The following is a 23,775-nucleotide window of genomic DNA, read 5'->3' on the forward strand; positions in this document are numbered from 1 at the left end:
GTCTGACTTTAGCTGTACATATTCTACTGATTTGGATGTGTCTGACTTTGAACTTACATATTCTACCTGATTTCACTGCCTTCGTTTATACTTACATATTCTACTAATTTCCCTGTGTCTGATTTTAGCCTTGCATATTCTATTGATTTCGAAGTGTCTGACTTTAGCTGTACATATTCTACTGATTTTGCTGTGTCTGACTTTAACCTTACATATTCTACTCGATTTCACTGTGTCTTAGTTTATACTTTCATATTCTACTAATTTCCCTGTGTCTGATTTTAGCCTTGCATATTTTATTGATTTCGAAGTGTCTGACTTTAGCTCTACATATTCTACTGATTTTCATGTGTCTAACTTTAACCTTACATATTCCCCTAATTTTACTATGTCTCGCTTTGAACTTACATATTCCACTGACTTCGCTATACCTGGCCTGACTAGTGCACACCAACACTACTAGATCCCAGTAAAATAATTCCTCAAATCCAACACAATCCTCTCGCCTTTTCCTCCCTTTAAAACAATAATAAATTTTCTCTCCAACGCATTCAATCCTTACCTAAGAACTTAACATTCCTCAAAATACCTTCACGAATCTATTAAACCTTATTCCTCGCCTCACACAACCCTCTTCCCTCGCTCATTTCGCTTCGTCCACCCCGAAACTCGCGACAAGCCAAAGAATTTATGGCGCCAGCCTAATGCTCTCCATCATCCCCAAACGTGTATCGAGACCGCGGGTGAGGGCCAGGCCAGGGTCTAGCCGACAAAGTAGAAAGTTGCCCCTGGAGCAGGGAGCACAGCGGTGGCCTGTCAGCGACCCCTTCTCGTCGAGTTTCCGCGCATAAAACTTCAGCGAGCGTTCATAAATTTCAGGCAGGCGGCGTCGGGACGCGTCGAAGATCCTCAACACGGGAAATAAACGCGGTTATATTGTTTTCGGTTTATAACAGCCCGACTTCGGAACACGTTCCTCTCGAGCTCCCGTCGACGGGACGATAAAGCTCCCGTTTAGAGTCCCTCGCTCGTTTCCTTCTCGGCGCGTTAACGCCGAGGAAGTTTAGGACCAGTTCATGGCTCATTCTGAGCTTATGACGAGCTGCGCGGTGCGAGGTGTCTGCGGGGTAAACTGTTGAATGCGCGAGGCGGTCCAATTGGCGAGTTTAGAGTCGCTGAGTGGGTTCGAATTTCTAGAATTCGTGAAAAGTAGTAAATACTACTTTTTCTGAATAATTTTAAGGGTTTCTTAAGGGAAGATTTAAACATAGCGTTTGTTGAACCTCGGTCATTAGGTAATTAATGGCAATGGAAAAGAGGAGAAATGTGATGCATGTGATTCTGTAACAATTTAGTGATGTGATGAAGATGTGTTATTGTTAAACTGTTGAATGTGTGGGGGTGGACTAATTGGTGGGTTTCGAGTCGCAGAGTGGGTTCCAATTTCTAGAATTCGTGAAAAGTAGTAAATACTACTTTTTCAGAATAATTTTAAGGGTTTCTTAAGGGAAGATTTAAACATAGCGTTTGTTGAACCTCGGTCATTAGGTAATTAATGGCAATGGAAAAGAGGAGAAATGTGATGCATGTGATTCTGTAACAATTTAGCGATGTGATGAAGATGTGTTATTGTTAAACTGTTAAATGTGTGGGGGTGGACTAATTGGGGGGTTTTGAGTCGCAGAGTGAGTTCAAATTGTTAGAATTCGTGAAAAGTAGTAAATACTACTTTTTCTGAATAATTTTAAGGGTATCTTAGGGGAAGATTTAAAAATAGCGTGTGCTGAATCTCATTCATTAGGTAATTAATGGCAATGGAAAAGAGGAGAAATGTGATGCATGTAATTCTGTAACAATTTAGCGATGTGATGAAGATGTGTTATTGTTAAACTGTTAAATGTGTGGGGGTGGACTAATTGGGGGGTTTCGAGTCGCAGAGTGAGTTCAAATTGTTAGAATTCGTGAAAAGTAGTAAATACTACTTTTTCTGAATAATTTTAAGGGTATCTTAAGGGAAGATTTAAAAATAGCGTTTGTTGAATCTCATTCATTAGGTATTAACTAATGGCAATGGGAAAGAGGAGAAATGTGATGCATGTGATTCTGTAACAATTTTGTGATATGATGAAGATGTGTTATTGTTAAACTGTTGAATGTGTGGGGGTGGACTAATTGAGGGGTTTCGAGTCGCAGAGTGGGTTCGAATTTTTAGAATTTGAGCAAGTATTACTTTTTCTGAATAATTTTAAAGGCATCTACTGATTTCTCTATGTCTGATTTAAGACTTATTATAGTGATTTCTGTGAAGCCTAATTTGAGATTTAGTCTACTGATTTCTGTGTGTCTGATTTGAGACTTATTCTACCGATTCCTCTGTGTCTGATTTAAAATTTATTCTACTTATTTATCTGTGTCTGACTTAGGATGGACCTGTTCTACTAGTTTCTCTGAATTTGACTGGGAAGTAATTTTACAGACTTTTTCGTCTCTATATCTAGCTAAGATTGCATTCTACAGATTTTTATGTCTGACAAGAGATTTATTCTACTATTAATTTCTTGTCTGAGGTACATTGAAATGCAAAAAGTAGATTTGAAGCTTCGTTTCCAAAGTTACTAGTTGTTGAGGGAATACTTGAAATACGCGTGAAATGTGTCTTGAAACTTATTCTACTGATTTCTTTGTGTCTGACTAGCAACTTGTTCTACTGTGGATTTCGTGTCTAACTTGAAACTTATTTTACTACTTTCTCTGTGTCTGATTTAAGACTTGTCATACCGATTTCTCCATCTCTGATTTGAGACATGTTTTAATGATTGCTCTGTGCCTGACTCAAGATTGACCTGTTCTACAGATTTCTCTGTCTGACTGGAAACTTGCTCTACTAGTTTTTCCTTGTCTGGCTGAGAATATAAGTTCCTGGTTTTTTCGTGTCTGACTTAAGACATATTCTACTGATTTATCTATGCCTGGCTCGAGCCTCATTCTACTTACTTTTCTATATCTAGCTTGGGACTTATTCTATTACTTTTTCGTGTCTAACTTAAGACTTATTCTACTGATTTTCAATATCTAGCTTAAAATGTTCGTAATTAATAACTCAAAAACGAAGTCTTAAACAGAATTTCATGACTCTTCATTTTCATCTTATTTTGGCATATAAAATTACTTCTTAAAATTTCTGACACCTATTACCAAACACCTTGTATGTATATCAAATAACAAATTTCTAGGGAATAAATATTGTGCTCTTCCTCGTCGTGAATCGATAAGACTCTCAAGGATTATTCCTCCAAAACGAGTAATTCTTTTCACCACCATCAATCTTCGTTAACAACTCGACGTCGCGTTAATTAAGCCCTGCCTCCTGTTAACAACGCCGATATTCCGCTTAAAGCGCAAAAATTCCTTCGAATTAGCGGTATCCTCGTGTTTGAGCAATCGGAGAGTCCAAATGAGGTTTTATCAAGGAGACAGTCGATCTTCCTTTGGAAGTGTGTTCCTAGCGCAAATCGCGGAGGATCGATCAGGTTGATAATTAACTGTTCCTCAAGTGGAGGCAATCTCGAGAAAGAGGATTGGCTGGATCCGAATCGGTGGATGCAGCTAATTAATCCCCATCTAGGGATTTTAATATTCCTTGCTGAGATAATAATCCCTGTTTGGAAATTCGTGGTTCTTTGCTGAACACTTTTTCTGATACTGTTTTTCTTGAGAAAGATAAATGGAAAATCGTTCAAGTTTTGCAAGGTGATGCATAAATGCATCGCAGTTGCATTCACTGGGTATCTGGAAAAATTCGAGTGGACGTCCAGTGTCTATGCCTTTTAAATATTTAAGAAAACATTTAAATATTTAAATGTGGCATTCTTTGATGCCCAGTGTCTATGTTGCTTAAATGTTTTAGAATAGTTTCATGAATAAAAGAGTTTTCTAAGAAAAGATTCTAAAATGTTTAAGTATTTCAATTGAACATTTTTATATGATTCCTCTGCAAGAAAATTGTGTTCACAGAAAAACACCTTGTTTTGAGGGTTCAAAGTTTCAATAATTTCTGAATTACCATTGCTTTACATATTTCAAGAGAAGTAAATAATGTCTTCTTTTAGTGGTTTAAAATGTTTAACATCATATTGAATATAGTGTTAGTCAAAAAATAACCGCAGAGTTTTTTCATTTAACTTTGATTTCTACTATTTACTACTCTACATCTACATATTAGATTAATAATCAAAACTTACGTGTCTACCTCTACTGATTCTGGCAATCACTTACCTGAAACAAATAATATTATTTTGAAATATTACAATTTCACTAATTGTACGATAAAATAAGTTATATATGAAATTTTTGATTATGAAAACATATTCATGGATATACAAAATGTTAGATTCAATCTGTAGAAATATAAAAAGTTTCAAAAGCAATTTTAAGAAACTTTCATTCAAAGACTTATCGAAGAAAGTATAATTATAAAAAATAAGAATTAATTTATACGAAATTTATATAATTGAAATTACTTCGAATCACTTCAATAACTAATATCGTTAGAATATTATTTAGGTACATTATACTATATTATTTATATCAGCATTAATACTATTACCAAATTAATGTACTACTACTCGAGTAACTAATAATTCTAAAACATTCATTAATTAACCAAATGCAATTAACATGAATATTTAACACAAATTTTTAGCCAATTAAAAATTTGTTTCTATTTAATAACGTTTTCATGTTTTATTATTCGATTCTGCATTTACAAATTATAAGCTTTTCATGACTTTCTGATGTTTTAAGAGAAGACCATTGAAAATATAAAAAAAAAACGACATGGAGTGTAACAATTTGCAAGAGTCTGTACACATTTGTACCATTAAATCAGGAACGTTTTCAGGACCCTGTATAGCTACAGGCGTTACGCTGTCACGTCATTGTCTGAACCCTCTTACAATAGGGTTGTGCGCGTGTAACTCATTCCCCCCTGTTGACAAGTCATTATTGGCGGTGAAAGGATTCGAAGAAAAACACTTGTTCCACCAGCGGGATATAGCTCTGACAATCACACGAAACAGCTACGTTCGACCTGACAATTAAATTGTTCTCAAAATGCTTCCTCAGGAATGCTTTCAAAATACAATATTTTCTCGATATAAGCTTATTGTTATCTTAAACCTTCCTCGAATTCCACTCACTGATTCTATTGTCTGTTTATTTTGCACCATTCTCACTTCTGGTAAATTCGGAATAGATACTAAAGCAAAAAATTGTTTCAAAAATATTGTTCTTTTTTTAAGTATCTATACTTTTTGTTGATAATTATTAGACACTAATAAGCTTCTTAAAAACCTACTGAATTAAAATTACAGTGAACTACCAAATCATTGCTATCTTAAAAGAAATATTATATTAAAACATAAGTTTTAGAATAGAGACTTAAATTGAACACTTTCAAAATCAAAATTTGGGGGTGAAACTGTTATCATCACAGTATGTCCCTTTTGATATTATAGAACTTTAGTCTGAAAAATTAATTTTCACTTCTAACATCTACGAAAATAACCACCTGTATACATTTAAACTGGACATACTGTATATTGTAGTTAACTCTTTGGGGTTAGGTGGCTTAAAAACTGTCCAACCTTTTGCTTAACTTTTTATGCATGGTGGGATGTACTTCAACTCACTTCGAAAAGTTGAAGATACTCATAGTCATACAATTTAACATTTAATATTTTATTTAAAGCTTTTCATTCAACTAGCAATACCATGAACCAATGATAAATAAGTGAAAACAAAAATTTATACAAGACAAAACGTATTAGTAAGTCATTGACACTTGGGTTTTTGTTTTCTCTAAAATCGTGTGCCTCAAAGAGGGTTTAAACAGGAGCAAACCCCAAAATCCCAAGAAACTGAATCACCATCGTCTCCTCAGAACACAAGAGGAGACACAAAAGCCTCAGGGTAACAGCCACTGGAGCGTGCATTTTCGAAAATAAATCATCGCCTCGAAGCTGCTCTGGCGCAGAAGCAGCCAAGAGCAGGAAAAGCAGAAAGAGCCATCCTGTCTCCTCTTTTGTTGGCAAATCGTTCGACGAGCCCACGAAGGTTTCCAGGCCCGATCCACTGCCGCGCAGGGCAGACATGGAAACTGCATTAGGCGCTGCTTTGACGGGGTAACTGGAATTTATCCTGAACTACCACCGAAAACTTGGTGTCGCGTCGATTTTCCTGCAGGCGGCGTATCGCTGCAGAGAATCAATTTACGAACGCTGCAAAATGGGTGTCGCGGAACGAGGAAAAAATGGGGGACACGAAACTGGCGAAAGGCGAAAGGCAAAGGGAAGAAAGGAGTGAAAGAAAGGAGGGTGAAAGGGTGAATGGGGAGGGAGGTTCAAGGGAGATCCAGTTATCCCGAGAGGGATGAGCCTCGGAGCATTCAATTTCGAGAAAAAAATTTTTTCTACCAGAGCCAAAACCTGCAATTTCCCCTCTCGAATAACGTTTCCCCCACCGCGAGACTTCGTTTCGCTTTTCAAGGGGATGGAAGATTAAAAGTTGCTCGGCTTATGTACACACAATAAATGGATCAGCGGTATTAAGTCAGTGAACGAGGAAGGAAATTTTGTTATAGTGGGGATTAGCTCGTGAAAGGTTGTTGCTTTATTTTGGGGAGACATGTTGCGTGAAGGGTTTGAAAGTGAAGAAGAATTTAGAGGGTGGAGGAAGTTCCTGAATAAAAATTTACGATAAGAAATGAGAATATTTATGTGAGTACTTAAAATATAATGAATGAAAGCTAATGACGTGAACCAAGCTGGTAATATCTGATAAACCACCCTGTATGTAATTCCATTACTAATTACAGACACTAAGCGAATACAACGCTAAAAAAGAGGAATACAAAGAAGAAAGGTGGATAAAAAAATTGACAAAGTTGCAGGGAAATGTAACGTTCATTTAAGCCTCCCATTAAAACGAAAAAAAGAAATTGCAATGTGAGTCCTAAATTTCCCTCGTTTAAAAATTTATCATAGTTACCATGAGCCAGGTCATTACCGATATCCCAAGCAAGAAGCGACAGTGCCATAAACTGAGTCCCTATCTCCCAACAGAAAGCACTCGCAATGTACACAGAATTGGACAGGGATAACAGAGGAAATAAAACGCGCTCGAGACGATAGTAAACGAAATTAAAATTTGTGGGAACTCCCGCTCGTAGAATTATTCTTACGGCAGGCCACCAACCATCGAGTTGTGATGCATGGATAAGCTCCAAGCATGGTCGCGTTTCTGTGTCCATTTTTTCGGGGAAAAGAAGAAAAGCGTGGACTGTTTAATAGAGTGGAACCGAAACAATTAAAATCGTGGAAGTATTTTATAATATTTGAGGAACAAGGTTTTCCTTTAATCTTGTGAACACTACTGTTCACACAAGGCTGTGAAAAAATTATTTTGCAGATAGTGTAAAGATATAAAAATTCATTTCTGTGGAAAAAAGTCGATAAGAGATCACGAAATTTCGTAAACTCGTAAACATTAATACAGTAAAACTTCGCCAAATAGCTGAAAACAATAATCGTGTATAATTATGAAAGTGATTCAAATAAAAAATGTAAAAAAAATTGAGTTCATAAATCAGTAAACACCAGTCACATACTGTTAAAAAATACATAAACTTTTTTCAGAATACTGTCTCGGTAAAAACCATTCTAGTCCACCATCATAAATCATAAATACGAAATAAAAAACAAACATATATATTTTTCTAGAATATTGTCTCGATAAAGACAATCCTCTTCCACCACCATAAATCATAAATACTAAATAAAAAATAAATATATATTTTTTTTTATAGTGTCCCTATAAAGACAATCCTCTTCCACCATGATAAGTCATAAATACTAAATAAAAAATAAATATATATTTTTTAGAATATTGCCTCGATAAAGACAATCCTCTTCCACCACCATAAGTCATAAATACTAAATAAAAAACAAATATATATTTTTTTTATATTGTCCCGATAAAGACAATCCTTTTTCACCATCATAAGTCATAAATACTCAATAAAAAACAAATATATATTTTTTAGAACATTGTCTCGATAAAGACAATCCTTTTCCACCATCATAAGTCATAAATACTCAATAAAAAACAAATATATATTTTTTAGAACATTGTCTCGATAAAGACAATCCTTTTCCACCATCATAAATCATAAATACTAAATAAAAAACAAATATATATTTTTTTTAGAATATTGTCTCGATAAAGACAATCCTTTTTCACCATCATAAGTCATAAATACTCAATAAAAAACAAATATATATTTTTTAGAACATTGTCTCGATAAAGACAATCCTTTTCCACCATCATAAATCATAAATACTAAATAAAAAACAAATATATATTTTTTTTAGAATATTGTCTCGATAAAGACAATCCTTGTCCACCATCATAAGTTATAAATACTAAATAAAAAACAAATATATATATATATATTTTTTAGAATATTGTCCCAATAAAGACAATCCTCTTCCACCACCATAAGTCATAAATACTAAATGAAAAACAAATACATATTTTTTTTAGAATATTGTCCCCATAAAGACAATCCTCGTCCACCTCCATAAGTCATAAATACTAAATAAAAAAAAACAATTCTGCTCTATTTCCTTCCACCCCACTCTCTAACCACAATCGAGCGATTAATCTTTCAGGGGAGAAGTAGCCGCGAATGAAATTACCCAACATGGCGGCTCGTTCACGGTTCGAGCCGATTAATCGGCCATCGACTCGCCTCGTATTTGTCAGCCGTCAAAGATCGATCATTATTTAGCCCCAAGAGCTTTATCAGCGTTCGCTTTGGGCCGCAAGTTCGTCGGGGCAGAGATAACTCGGCCAATTAATTGTAAGGCGCGATTATTTAGCGGCGACGCGCGCCCTGGACCCCCACGGGCGTCTGGCGATTAAGGCGACCGGCGTAATTAAGAGGCAATTTGTAATTAGCGATTCAAGGGGGAACTGGGCGGGTCGTTCTGCAACGAGGAGGATCGCCAAAGATGAATTGCCAGGTGAGGAAGATTCGTTGGGAAGGCTGATCAATTTTTCTTGCAGGTTACAGCTGTTGGGATAATGAGGGGTTGTACTACTTGCGAAATTGCTGTGTGGAGGTTTAGGATTGTTTCTTGAGTTGAGGAAAATAAGGACAATTTGGTGAACGTAGGATTTGACAATTCTGCAGTGTTCAAGGAATTATAGTTGGGTTCTTTTTTTTTATGAAACAAATTGCACAGAAAATGGTGTAAATGGTAAGCTTCAAGGTGCAACAGAATATTCATTTTTACAAGTTTTATGGAGGGGACTTGGTTCAGGTTGGTGGGAGTGAGAGCACGTGTGAGTGAAGACGTAATCGAAAAGAGGTGAAATTTAGGAAGAAGAGGGATTGGGAAGAGTGACAGAGAGAAGTGAGGGTGTGAGAGGCATGAGTGAAATAAAGTAGCTAAATGAAATATAGATGTGAAAGTGAGTTAATTTCTTGGCATCATTGCTTACATGAAAGATAGACATGTACAACTCGCAAAGATAAAGTTATAAGCAAGAAATTTTCGAAATTTTCACATTTAAGTCGAATTAAAAAGACACAATACTCATATCTTATATAAATGCCATGTAATTAGAAACATTTCTATTTTTGCATGTGGTAGTAATCATAAAAGTGATATAATTCTAAGTAAAAAATATAAGAAAAATTGAATTTACTACTTATTTAATGTTGCATCGATTACTATTCAAAGTGAGTGTCAAAATTCAACTTTTTTTAGATTTTTAACTTATTTTTAGATCACTTTCATAATTACCAACATAAATATACTTCATAGAATTAAAATAAAAGATTCTAACATCTGACGAATATTTAAAAAATCATACACATTGTCTGTCTCACCAACAGGGTTCATCTCTCCCAGAATTAATTAGAAGTCCATTTAATTTTCCTCGCTACCCATGACATTTCGTTCAATTAATAGGAGTTCACGTTCATGTAAGCAGATTCCACCATCCGTTTACTCAGAAATACATAATAATGTTCCAAGCCACAGAAATTTGGAAATGAACTTGTGAGTACAGTAATTGCATAGTGCTTAATGAATTAATTCTACATTTATCTTGCTACAAAGACACAAAGTGCTGGAAGAGTGGATTTGAATAATTATGGATGCAATATATGAACACGAAATTAAATCAGAACGATAAATAACTTATATTACTAAATTCAACCAATTTTAATATGGAATACAATTTCGAGAAATTTCATTGCTAGGTAATTACTTAACTTCAACTGTCAAAATTCGAGTATATTAAATATGTTCCTCCTATTGGTAATATACTAGAAATTTCATAGGTGTAAAAAAAAAACAAATTAAATAAAAAAAAAATATATATATATTCTTCTATTCTAATTTTTCACTAATCTCAGAGCAGGGAGGACCTCGTACAACCAATTACTATGTCCTGTTCCTAACAATATATTCACAGTACAGCACAGGATACATTTCACTTAATTATACGAGTACACAAAGTCGCCACCCAAATTTTCTCATCACGGCTTGCAAAACAGAAGAAACTACCCCTTGAGAGCATTAAATCAGAGGCTGGTGAGCACACCTGACCAAGCTTTCCAAGCTTTTGCATTGTTCCATGCTCGTTAAAATTCGCCAGCGGAATCGGTAACTTTTGAACTGTGTATTTCTGGGATATTCGGAAGTTGAGAAAAACAACCTTCGAATGGACCATCGACGCGTCCTCCTGCAGACGCTGCCGCAAGGGTACTTTAAATTTCCATTGCCCTCCCGCAGATGTCGCAAATATTGTTTCTGTAAATAAAAATACCCCTCGCTCTTGCTGGCGTGCCCTGCGCCCTCGGAGGACAAGAACCTTCCAAACGAGATCTATTTAAACTTTGCTCGCTGACGCTCTCCTCCCTCGTGAACTGACGTTCAAATGATACATACAGAAAGTTTGAAATTAACATTTTTTTGTGGGAACACTTCTGGTAGTAAATAGATATTTCTTCTCGTATTTGAAACACTCGTCTATTATTCTAGGGTCTTAGAGTTCACCACCTTCTACTATATTATGTTATAATTAGACTGCAGATCTTTATGCACTTATGAGAAATTTTAGCATACAAAAAGTGCAGAATCTATATAGTATGCAAAAGTATACGAAATATCAGAAGTTAAATACACTTTTGCTATCTGAGAGGAGAAATAAATTTTCAATTAGATTATACTTCTCTAAATGTGATTATGAAAATAGAAATTAGTAGAGAAACATCTTGTTTCTATGCTCAAAAGTAGATAAAAAAGTGAAGATAATTTTTCTCCAAGAAACTATAAAAATTCAAACGTCTCCAGTTTCTCTAAAAAATATTTTTGTTGATCTTGTAAGTCACTGTATATTTTTTAATAATCATTTTCTAAGTATGTTATTTTGCCAATGCCTAAGCTTCTAAGAAACTAAAATCGTGTGACTCAAAATATATCGATAATTATGAAAGTGTTTTAAGTAAAAAATCTAAAATAAATTGAATTTCTTACTTATTTGATATTTCTTCGATTTACATTAGATCTCTTACTCATAATTCTCAGACCACTCTCATAACTAACGCCATAAATATCAGATCCTCCACAACCACAAATCTTCCCAGTTATTTCTCTGAACACAACCTACCTCGATACACAATTCAATAATCCAAATTAACATACTAAAAATTCCATTATTCCCCAGCCACGCTGCATCACGCCCGAAGATCAGAAGAAACCCTGCAACAATCACGTGCAGTCTCCAAGAACCCCCTGAGAAGAGACGAAAGCAAAAACATTCATGCAGCGGTGAACGAATCTCGCGGGACAAAAAACAGCCCCAGAGCAAAGTGGTGCGCGCGTGCATACGTTGAATTTTATCGGGAAGAATGCTAGCCAGCTGGCATTTCGCTGCTCCTAGTGAAAGAATGTCGTGGCATTTGCTCGGACCGCGTCGAAGCCTTGCGTGTGCAAACGAGCCACGTGAGCTCTATGACGCGGGACCGCGCGGCACAAAAGGCTCGAGGATCACCTGGAAGCATCCAGAACAGTGACACAGGGCTGGTCCAAGACGCGAGGCTTCCTCGTTTGACAACGATCCTCGTTCGAAGCGCGAAACGACGAGGGAGGGGCCGAGGGTAAATAAAAATTCCTCTCGCGAGGGGAAATAACGCCTGGGCAAGGGGAGGCGATTTCAGTCTTCGAGCATCCACAGGGGAAACAATGGCTACTCCACTCAACGTCCGGTTATTTTCCTTCGAGCACGGGGTGGGTGTCAGTGGCAGCCTCCTGACAGTGTCACCGCGTGCATGGAAGCACACACGGTGTCGCAACTGGGTCGAGAAGGAAATATTTATTTGCACGGGAAACTGCTGGAATTGGGTGGCTGTGGTAGGTGCATTCCAGAGCTGTTGGCTGATATATGTAGCTGTGCAGCGTGACAGCTGGATGTCTGGATAGCAGGTACCTGGAGTGAGGAGGTATTCTATGTGAGTAATCGACGTGGAATCGGTCATCGACAATCAGACATCACTTTCTAGGAATTTAAATTGGTGCTGCTTTCAAAATTGCTGGTGCAAAGAGGTTAGAGAGACAGTACAGGTAAAACTCAGATAAAAATCATGAATAACAAAATGGAGGCGATATACCACCATACAAATTTGTCCTCTTGAATTTTTTTCTGTCTTCTATCAAAGCTCAAGCCATAAGATATGTCAGTTATACAACTCACTCTCTGTACTTTCTGTTTAATTTTTCGTGCATATACAATCACCATGTCTTCAATTGTACCACCAGTTCTGAAACACCCTGTACAACACAGTACTTTTGTATGTTTATCAAGCTCCCATTAAATTATGTATTCCTGTTCCTGGAGATCACACCAACGAGCAGAACGCAAACGCAACGCTTTGTAAAAAGATCTAGAACATAATGCTCCGTAAAATCGATACCACGGGAACGCACGCATGCCATTAATGCAAATTCACGTCGGGCTGTTTTCCATTTCCTTGGTTAATCGAACGTACCAACACGGCACGATCCCCTTTCCTCTTTTTACTGCCGCGTTCGCGGGACATCAGGAGCTTTAAAGCCGCGACAACAGTCGCTGAGGCTTGTGTATGCTCGAAACATAAACTGCCTCTCCTTGAATTCGTTTAATGAGATATTATAACTGCTGCGAAAACAGGACGAACTTGAGACAATTCGAAAGCAATTATAGAAGGATTGAGGAATGGATCTGGTTCTCAAAGTGAGAAATGTTCCGTGACTGAAATTGTTCTGGCCTTGATGGAGGAAATCTTCAGTCTGGAAAAATGTGGGTGGAAATGTCAAGAGAAAAAAGTAGTATTGTTTAGGGGAGATAGTAATATATCAGAGGCGATAAAAAAGAACTATTGCAGACATTGAAATAATTGTAGTTCAGAAGACAGAGTATCATATGTTACACAAGCGTGTAAAATTTGAAAGAAATTAGTGAAACTATTTATTTCAGCTTATTTTCCTTCTTTATTTGCTGGGAAATAAAATGTGTAAATGATTTGAGATTCGTGTTAGATTAATTTTGATGAATAGTGACAGAAGTTATGGTTACAAGTTAATAACTTTTCAATTTCAAGCATACATAATGACCTGACTAGGAATTATCTGGTTATAATTCGACTACAGGGGTATAGAGGCTCCAGTCAGTAGTATAGGTCAACGCATTCTCAGCCAAGATCAGAATTTCATACTTTTCTCCTGATGTGTAACTTGAAAACAAACGAAGTAATAATTCCTGCTTATAAAATTTAAGAAATTTACCAAATCGTAAAAAACACTCAAAGTCAAAGTCAAATCAAAGTCAAAATCTGAAAAAAATACAATAATTAGAAATACCTCAATTTAACCCTTTTTTGCATCTAATAAATTCTTTTCTAAGTAAATAATTGCAATTCAGAGGATTCTTAAAAATTCGTCATCTTGCCTGCCAACACAGAAAAACACTTACACTTTTCGTTAAAAAAAAAAAAAAAAAATTATAAATATATTTCCATTACTGCTCCTGTCTTTTTTGAGTAAAAAAATATACTAATCAGTAAAAGAAGCTCCTATATAAAGTTTATTCAATTATTAGCAGAAATACGAATTAAAAATAGTTGCAGATGATGTACAGTCCTTAATAACAGTCAGTACTGCCTAACAATTGTATCACTTCTGCTTCTGAAAGAGGATTGGAAAACATTTCGAACAGAATGAAATATAGTGACACGAAAAGATAACAAAATAAAATATGAGATATAATGAAATTGAATACATTTGAATTTATTGTTTCGGCTCGAGGACTTTATGTGACGTTCGATACACGAAGGAACAGAACTGCCGAGACATAAAACTTCATAATTCATACGTGAACAACTGTCGAAGAGAGGGGAGACACATTTTAATAAATTTTTATGATGCTATTCCCTTCTGGACAGTGTTTCCACGAAGTTACTGCCAAAAAGAAGGGAAAGTAATATTCATTCCAGCCCCCAGCTTGTGGAGCTGTTTCAGACAAACGAAAACACAAACTTTCGTTCTCGGCAGCTTTGCCTGAGCATTACGAGCTAATTAAATTCTTTAAAGCGAGCCATGCCGCGCATGGAAATTCTACGTCCCGCTTTTCAGACGCAACAAGTTTTTCAACAGAATGCTGCTAAGTGTTATTTAACCTTCACGTTTAAAATTGGGCTTAAATGCGAGTAGAACAACAGACTGCTCTTGGTAATCTCCTTTTTTTACGATCTTGAAACTGGGAACAAGATACGTAAAACGAGAACTGCTCACATATTAACAAACCAGTAATTACAAATAGAATAAATCACACTGAATAATAAAAATGTAAAAATCTTTTAAATGATAAAAAAAAGACATTAGTGACAGAACTATGTAGTCAAGGTTAACATTTCTTTATTTATAAACCAGAAATTGAGAAATCGACAAAACTAAAAAATCGACAATATTGAAAAATTGGCAAACTTTGGAAATTGACAATATTGAAAAATTGAGGAACTATGAAATACAAAAATTCAGAAATTGAAACACAGACTCTCCTCACTCCCTTCCAAAACGAGCCCTGGTCAAAGCGTCAAAAGATCAATCAACGTCGCAATAAAAAGAAATAATAAAAACCGGGGTGAAAGCCAGCCACGCGACAAGAAAGCAGTCATTAAGGGTTCAAACCCTCATCCCTTGAATCCTCTCCCAATCTCCCCGAAGTTGTACGTTTCGCCCGCAGAAGGTACACAACAGACGCCCAAGAAGCGTCTCGTGTACATCGATCGACGTGAGAAGAGGCATACATATTTCATTCGTTTCCTGCATGGAAATCAGCCCAGCCCCAGAAGGGTAGAACCGTCCCTGCGCCCTCGATGATTTATTAGACGCAACTGGAAGCCACGAAGAGGAATAAGAGGCACAGTCCTCGACAGCTGTGTCGCTGCGACGCCAGAGCGTCCGACCATCGCGAGAAGTTTATTGCCAGAGGCGCGTCGCGGGGTGGATGAAAGAAATTTGGACAACGAGAAATCGATGAGGGGAGGAGGCAGGGGTGTCACTCCCCGAAGACCTTCGCGCAAGGAGCACTCGAGACGCGAGTGGAAGAAGTCGTAACGCGAGGAAGTTTCCTATCGGACGTTCCTCGTAAACGATGCCTGGGGACCACGTTCGGGGTTGAAACGAGGGATTATGGTATGATAGATAAAAACTATTCCGATGTTTAGCATAAAGGCAGTGATACTGGTAATGATTCTGTGATTCAGATTACGCTCTTGTGCGTGAGTCTGTGGTTATAAGGCGAAACTACTTGTGACGTTTTTTAAAAATTGAGTTGAGACCTTAATTGATATTAGAAAATAGAATTTATGTTTTTAGAAAGAAGAAGAGCATTAGAAGAGTTTTTTATCTGAAAATAAGGGTTCAAGAAGACACGAGACCATGAGACAGTATTGAAGTTGGTATCTTTGAACATTCGAAACATGTGACTTAGGGCGTTTTTACTTAGAGTCATAGAAATATTTGGACACTCACATAATTGGAAATGCATGAAATGTAGGTTTTTATTTATACTAGCTGATATCAGATATTATTCTTATCTATATTTATAAATCTTGTACAGTAATTTCCTGAAATAAGGTTTGTAATCAAAGTTGTATTAGAAAATTCTACTTAAAGCGTATTTTGTGAATGTCTGCTAATGTGAATATCAAAATAATTCTGCGATTGTAAGCTAGAACGACCAAAGTCATATGTTTTTGTTTTCGAGATAGTGGCGTTCAAAGTTTTCAGCTTCAATACTGTCTTATAGACTCAGGTCTCCTTGGACCCTTATTTTTAAACGAAAACATTATTTTAATGTCCTTTCTTCTATCTAAAAATATAAATTCTATATTCTAGATGTGAAAAATGTACAAAATACGAAAAATAGAATGCAAATTATACTCCTTAAAACATGCAGCAAACTTTCATTTAGGTTCCATTGCTTTAACTATATTTATGAAAATATAAAATTGCAAAAAAATCCATAATCTGAGTATAATATTCTATAATATTATAACTATAATTATAGTTTTCAATTTCCCCAAAATAACTAACCTCAGAACGAAAAATCTCACAAAAGGCAGCACCAGCCAAAGACCAAAAACACAACAAAAAATCGAAAAATCAGAAACATGGACCAAGATCCCCAAATACGTCCAAAAGATCCTAATAATCGGTCGATTAGCACGAGGAAATCTGGCTGCAGGCAACAAGCAGGCCCTTAAAGGTCAACACGCCCTGGAATGGATAGGTCAGGGTGGATCGAAGCTCGTTAACTTATCGCGCATGGGATCAGAGTGGCTTAGCTCGTTCTAAATTTCCTTATCGCGAGCACGTGCGATGATACGAGCCAGTCAGAGAAGTTCGTCGCGTAGCTGGCGCCCTATCGATAATGAAACGATTATTTACGTAGTAACGACATTTTCTTATCGGTTTATTCGCCAGCCATGCTACCGCCTCCGCCTCTTCGTCCTCTCCTGGCGATTTCCAGTCAAGCACGAACGTTACGTAAAGAACAAGCGTCGCATGAGCGAAAAAAATGGGGTGGCTGGTGGTGAGCGGCTCGTGAATGAGATTGTGACGCAATTAATTAGGAGATTCGTCAATTAAGGGTCCTTTAGGGGACTATTGGAGAGGATTGACTGAGCTGTGATTTTTGCGTGGAAAACAGACAAGCGTTTATATTATTCGTTTGGATTGATGTTTCTGTAAATTAATTTATTTTCACTTAGAGTAAAGTAGTAGTCAATTTTTTTATTTAGTAGATATTTTTGGTAGTGAATTGTTTTATTTAGGAGTCATTTTTGGCAGTAAATTGTTTTGTTTAGAAGTCATTTTTAGTCGTAAGTTGTTTTAATTTATAGTTAAGGGGAATAAGGGTGAGAATTGATAAGAGAGTGGAGTGACAGGAACTTCTTTTAATTCACAATTACCTCACGAAGTCTTTGTATTTTTAATAGGAAAGAGTTTGTAGAGAATAGAAGATAGATTGTCAAAATTAATTTAGGCGTTAGTTAATTGTGTTCCTGCTTTGTTGAGACTTAGCATACCAAAGTTGATTCATTTAGAGACCTTAATACTGTTTTCCCAACATGATAGAATTCAAGTTTTCTAATTCTCAAAATTTTAAATTCTCAAGTTTCTAAATCCTCAAAAATTCAAATTCTCAGGCTTTTAAATACTCAAAATTTGATATACTCAAGTTTTTAAATTCTCAAAAATTCAAATTTTCAAGCTTTCAAATTCTTAAGTTTTCAAACTCTCAAAATTTCAAATACTCAAATTTCTAAATTCTTAAAAATTCAAATTTTCAAGCTTTCAAATTCTCAAATTTTTAAACTCTCAAAACTTCAAATATTCAAGTTTCTAAATTCTCAAAAATTCAAATTTTCAAACTTTTAAATTTTGAAATTTCCAAATTCTCATCAATTCAAATTCCCAAGCTTTCAAATTTTCGAAATTTTTAAGGTTCCTAATTTTGTAGTTTCCAAGTTTTCAGATTTTCAAATTTCCAACCCATACATTTTTAAACATTCAGACCTTCAAATTCATTTTATATAATTGTTTCAATTTGTTGAACTTTAAGCGGCCTAAATTTAGTATGATAACGATTCAAAAAATTTCCAAATCATTTCCTCCAATTTCCAAATATTTAAATTTGTTTCGTATATTCCTTCCAATTTTCATAAACCCCAATTCTTGAAAACCAGAATCTGAACTCTGAGCAACCCAACCTCCTTACAATAATACTTAAGAAATCACTGTCCACGAGGAACAATTCTCACTGAATTCATCACGAAACTCAGTACTCAACAATCTCACCACTCTCTATACTCTCCATATTCCCTTTCTCAGTATAACCAAAAAACACACTACTCAGAACCCTTAAACCTGCAAAATTGAAAGAAAATAGTTTCAGCTTCCAGAGCTCTCGCGCGTTAAACCAATTTTCATACATCCACCGAAAGTTACCACCACAAATATTTGGTTTCCTCGCGAGACATTTCTCCTCGCGGATTCGTCGCGAAAGCCTCGCGACAGATTTTCCCCAGGTGTTCCTCGCGTTCGAACGCACGTTTCTCGCGCCGAAATTACCTCCTCAGGGCAACAAATTTCCCCCAATGAAAACATCCCCGCGAGGCTCGGCTCGCGTGCTCTCGTTGGCTAGAGGAAAGCCCCGCGACGACGGGCAGATTCCCCCGACAAGCCCATGGGATTTTCTCGTGGAACTTTCTGCGACAGGCGACGCCTGGCGATTTCCATATTTTGGATCTTCATCGATTTCTCGCGCGGTAATCGAGCGATCGTGGAACTCCCGTAATCCACGGCGACTGGGAGGACGACCTGCGTGGGTGTGATGTCATTCCGCGACTTTTATGCTAGGGGAGTTTTCCATGTTCGTATTTGGGATTTGAAATTTTTGTTTTCGATGTTTTTAGGATAAATATCTAAAAAAAAGTGAAGACTGAGAAGAATATTTTGGATTGTTTTAAATTGAGCTTGAAGTAGATTTTGAGTATTGTTTATAAGGGTAATTGTATGTACAATGGAGCCTCGTATGAACAATAGAAATGGGGTGGCTGGAGGTGAGCAATTCGTCAATGCAACTGTGACGTAATTGGAGACTATTGGAGAGGATGAACTGAGTGACTTTTGTGTAGAAAGTAGACAAGAGTGTACTGTTAATAAACGAGAGGATTTTACTATGTTCGTATTTGGGATTTGAAATTTTTGCTTTCAATGTTTTTGAAACAGATGTTGAAAAAAAGTGAGAATATTTTGGATTATTTTAAATTGAGCTTGAAGTAAATTTTCAGTATTGTTTGTAAGGGTAATTGTATGTACAATGGAGCCTCGTATGAACAATAGAAATGGGGTGGCTGGAGGTGAGCAATTCGTCAATAAAACTGTGACGTAATTAATTAGGAGGTTCATCAATTAAAGTTCTATTGGAGACTATTGGAGAGGATAAACTGAGTTGTGACTTTTGTGTAAAAAGTAGTCAAGCGTGTAGACTATGAGAAGATTTTTCCACGTTCGTATTTGGGATTTGAAATTTTTGCTTTGAATGCTTTTGGGAAAAATGTCTAAAAACAGTGAGGATTGAGAAAAATATTTTGGGTTAATTTAGACGAAGAATTTGAAGAAATTTTGCATGCTGGAATAAAAACTTATATTTGAGGCCTCGTTTCTGAGTTATTGCTTGCTACAAAAATATGTTTAAACTGCGCGAGAATTCTGTCTGATTTGAGTTATTCTACTGACATCGCTGCTTCTGACTTTCGTAATGCACCGCCAGTAGAATAAGCCCTGAGTCAGACACATTTCACGCGAACTTTAGATGCTTTGCAACAGTTAGAAACTGTGAAGCAAAATTTCAACCTCAATATCATTATTCTTAATTTTCATCCTACTTTGGCACGTAGAATCATCCCTCCAAATTTCCCACGAGAAAATTGTTCAAAGTGAAAATAATAAAATTCTAGAGGATAACAGAAAAAAAATTGTTATTGGCAGAATTACTTAACATTAGAAGTATCAAAGTCGAAGTATATCTACTTTTATCTAAGTATATAAAAAAAATACATAAACCACAAAAATTAATTCATTTATACATTTCTTTACTGTTAATCACCATTAACAAAGGAAAAACACTCGCAAAGAATTTTAAATTATTCTCATACTCAAAGATTAAAATCCACATACATACAAAATAGTCAGTGTTATTTAAAGAAAAAAAATATGTATAGATGACTCTGTACGAATTTTTAATTCTCAAATAAATACCAAAAATAGCCATCTTTTAATATTCTTCTCTATTGAGAATTTTATTATTCAAAATAGTTAAAGAATTTAATATAATTAAAAACACTTTTCTTGCAGGCAGATACTCTATGTGATATATTTTAACACTTCGATCACTATTTTCACTTGTGTATTTGTTTAAATAATCCATGCAAACCATGAGTTGAACATATACAAATGTCAATAGATATAGATAACAGATAGATTATTATGATTTTGGCAGAGAGCGCGTGAAAACTATTGCAACTGCCATGCTTAAAGAGTTAATGGCGGATAATATAATCCAAATGATCGAGCATCGATATCTGAAAAGTTTTAATGAAGTTTTACTGCATAAAGAGGTCGTCTAACTTTGTGGGAAGTTATCGTATCCAAACGTTCAATGAGTTCTACTTCATTTTGATTCTCGAGGGGTCCTAATATTAAAACTAATTTATTCGCCGAGGAAAACTTAATCGATGTTACGTGACAAGCATTAAAGAATTAGACAGAATTTTTGAAGAATTTTTCTGAAACTTATATGTGATCTAGAAAATCTTATTACAAAGAAATTGCAGGCAAATGATAATATTTTTTAAGAATTTTCGGGCTTATGTTATTTATTACAATTTCTTCAAAATTAGGATAATTTTGGTGTTATACTGTAATAATACTATGTTTTCAAATGCCTAAATAAATATTTATTTTATCTAAAAATTGTACTATAATATTTCGATTATTTAAGGCAGATTCTTCATACTATCATTTTAGTTTAAATAACAAACCTCTTAGCAACGTTTTGAAGATATTAAGCTAATTTCCAAAAAAGTGACTTTGCAGCATGCTGCAGAATACAACACAATTTCAAAATTAGCAAAAACTTACATTGCATAAACGGGGGATGCATTACTCACAATTGAAATAAATAAAGAAACTGAATTACCTCGACACAAGTAGCTAAAATGATAAATTGCATCACTTCAGGAAAAAAGAAAGACAATTTACTCCTCAGACCTAGCCACTAAGATCTCCCTTTAAAGAAGTAGTTAATTTAAAATGTCTTTGCTTTACTATATAAATTTAATTAATTTTAAATTACCTCAGAGGATCCAGTTAATCCTCCACGCCACAGGAAACTGTTTGCGCGTGAAAGTTATGCATTCGTTAAAAACTCGCCAGATACCAAACGTGTGGAAATTGATCTGAGGAGCTGGTTCGTGGGATTCACCGAAGGAGAGAGATTTAGAGTGACTTTTTCGTGAATATGCAAAATGATTCATAACTTGCGGATGGAGACGAACACGGAGAACCAGGGAGCAAGTGGAAGATGACTACGTATAGTCAGACACTTTTTGGTGGCAACAGGATAGAATTCGTTACGAAGATAAAAAAGCTAAAAATATGGCCAGTGGACAAAATATCGAGGTTTAACAGGGAAGCGCTACATTTCACTGTCTACATCGCAGGAAATGAGAATATTTTCCAAAATACACGAGCGAAGACTACCATCAAGGATGTATTTGCATACATTTGCATTTTGACTACCACTGCATGTGTTTCTGGTATCTAACACGTACACATTATGTCCGAGATTGATTCAACTCAAAAATATGCAGATTGACGAAAATTTTGCAAACAGTTTTGTCTAACGTTCCTAAAATATAATTTTGTTCAACATTTCAGGAAAATCATAAATTCACGTGGTAACAAACGAACTTTTGCTACAATTATAAAATGTGATAAGAGAATCCTGTTCATACGGTACACAAAAAATTCTGTAAAAAGTATCTCTGTCAGACTTGGTAAAACAGCTTTAAAATCACACGTAAAAATTATTATGACAAATTTTTAACTAGCGAAGGAAAAATTATTTTAAGAAAAAAAATGTATCCATCTATCTCGTGATACTGTGCAGGTAGGCAAGGAATATAATTAAAAATAGAACAATTATCAGAATGAAATTCCTGAAAATCACGAAAATGTTTTATCGATAGAAAATGTGTACCTTGAAAATGTGAACACGAGCAGCCCTTCAAAGCGAGCGAGTTATCCTTGATAGCCTCCAGCTTAGTAGACTGGGACTTCCACGAGAGTTTAGCTTTGATACCACGATATTGCACACTTAACATGCTCGTTGTGCCGCACTCCTACACTCACTCTTCCACTATGGCTCTCGTTACGCTCAATTTAATTATAACCTGTTGCAAATTTCGTGCACGTAGGCGAAGAAAAGAGAATATCTTTAGAATTCTTTAAGATTTCATTATTTGAGTTCTCTTAGATTTATCTCGATTGGCATTCAGTGAATACCATGAATTTCTTCGAAGTAATTATTACAATAATTATATTAATTGTATGGATTTATATAGTATATAAATTAATACATTACATATACAATAATGGCTACAGTATGTGCAAATTCCCACCAGGATCTAGAGGAATAGTGAACCACAGGCCACCCACACATCTTCGTCTGAAGCTTTCATTTTTAACCATTCCCTGGTCGTGTCATCAATCATCCTGTGTAATAGTCATATCAGCAAGCATTGTACTGCGTAACAGTTACTTGTAAGTACATAATGTTAATTAACTGTTTTACAGGGCCAATTGGATAAATTCGTCCGTTCAGCTGGTTGTTGCGTGTCTAACTGGGACGACATTATCTTGATGGTTGATATATATAGGCATTAGATGCATGCTTAGTATACTCAGACAGAACATTACTGGGCGTTACTCTATTTAGTTGATATACTGTCGCGTGACACGCCTTGGATCGCCAAAAAACGAACGAGATGAAAGGAGAAATTTTCTGGGACACTCGTTTAGTATTTTTGGACACTTTTGGTATTAACCAATCACAGTAATATTATGTGTGGAAGGAAGGAGGAAGGGAGAGGGAGCAATTAGAATTTAGAAGAAATAATATTTCTGTGTCTGACTCGAGACTTATTCTACTGACGTCTGTGTCTGATTTAGGGTTTATTTTACTACTTTTTTTTGTATCTGCCTCGATGCTTGCTCTATTAACTTTTGTACGTCTGACTCGAGACTTATTCTACTGACGTCTGTGTCTGATTTAGGGTTTATTCTACTACTTTTTTTTGTATCTGCCTCGATGCTTGCTCTATTAACTTTTGTACGTCTGACTCGAGACTTATTCTACTGACGTCTGTGTCTGATTTAGGGTTTATTTTACTACTTTTTTTTTGTATGTGTCTCGATGCTTGCTCTATTAACTTTTGTACGTCTGACTTGAGACTTATTCTACTGGCTTTGCTATGCTTAAGTTGAGACATTCTACCCAGTTTTCTATATCTGGATCAACACTTATTCTACTAGA

General features: G+C 35.8%; 1 protein-coding gene across 2 annotated transcripts in view; it reads right to left on the reverse strand.

Moving 5' to 3' along the window:
• Rpn2 (Regulatory particle non-ATPase 2) overlaps nt 1-23,775 on the reverse strand; it is a 110,466-nt gene that overhangs the window by 60,496 nt on the left and 26,195 nt on the right. The gene's annotated exons all lie outside the window — the stretch shown is intronic.

The sequence above is a fragment of the Calliopsis andreniformis genome, unplaced genomic scaffold (genome assembly GCF_051401765.1).
Source record: "Calliopsis andreniformis isolate RMS-2024a unplaced genomic scaffold, iyCalAndr_principal scaffold0022, whole genome shotgun sequence".
NCBI classification, from domain to species: Eukaryota; Metazoa; Arthropoda; class Insecta; order Hymenoptera; family Andrenidae; genus Calliopsis; species Calliopsis andreniformis.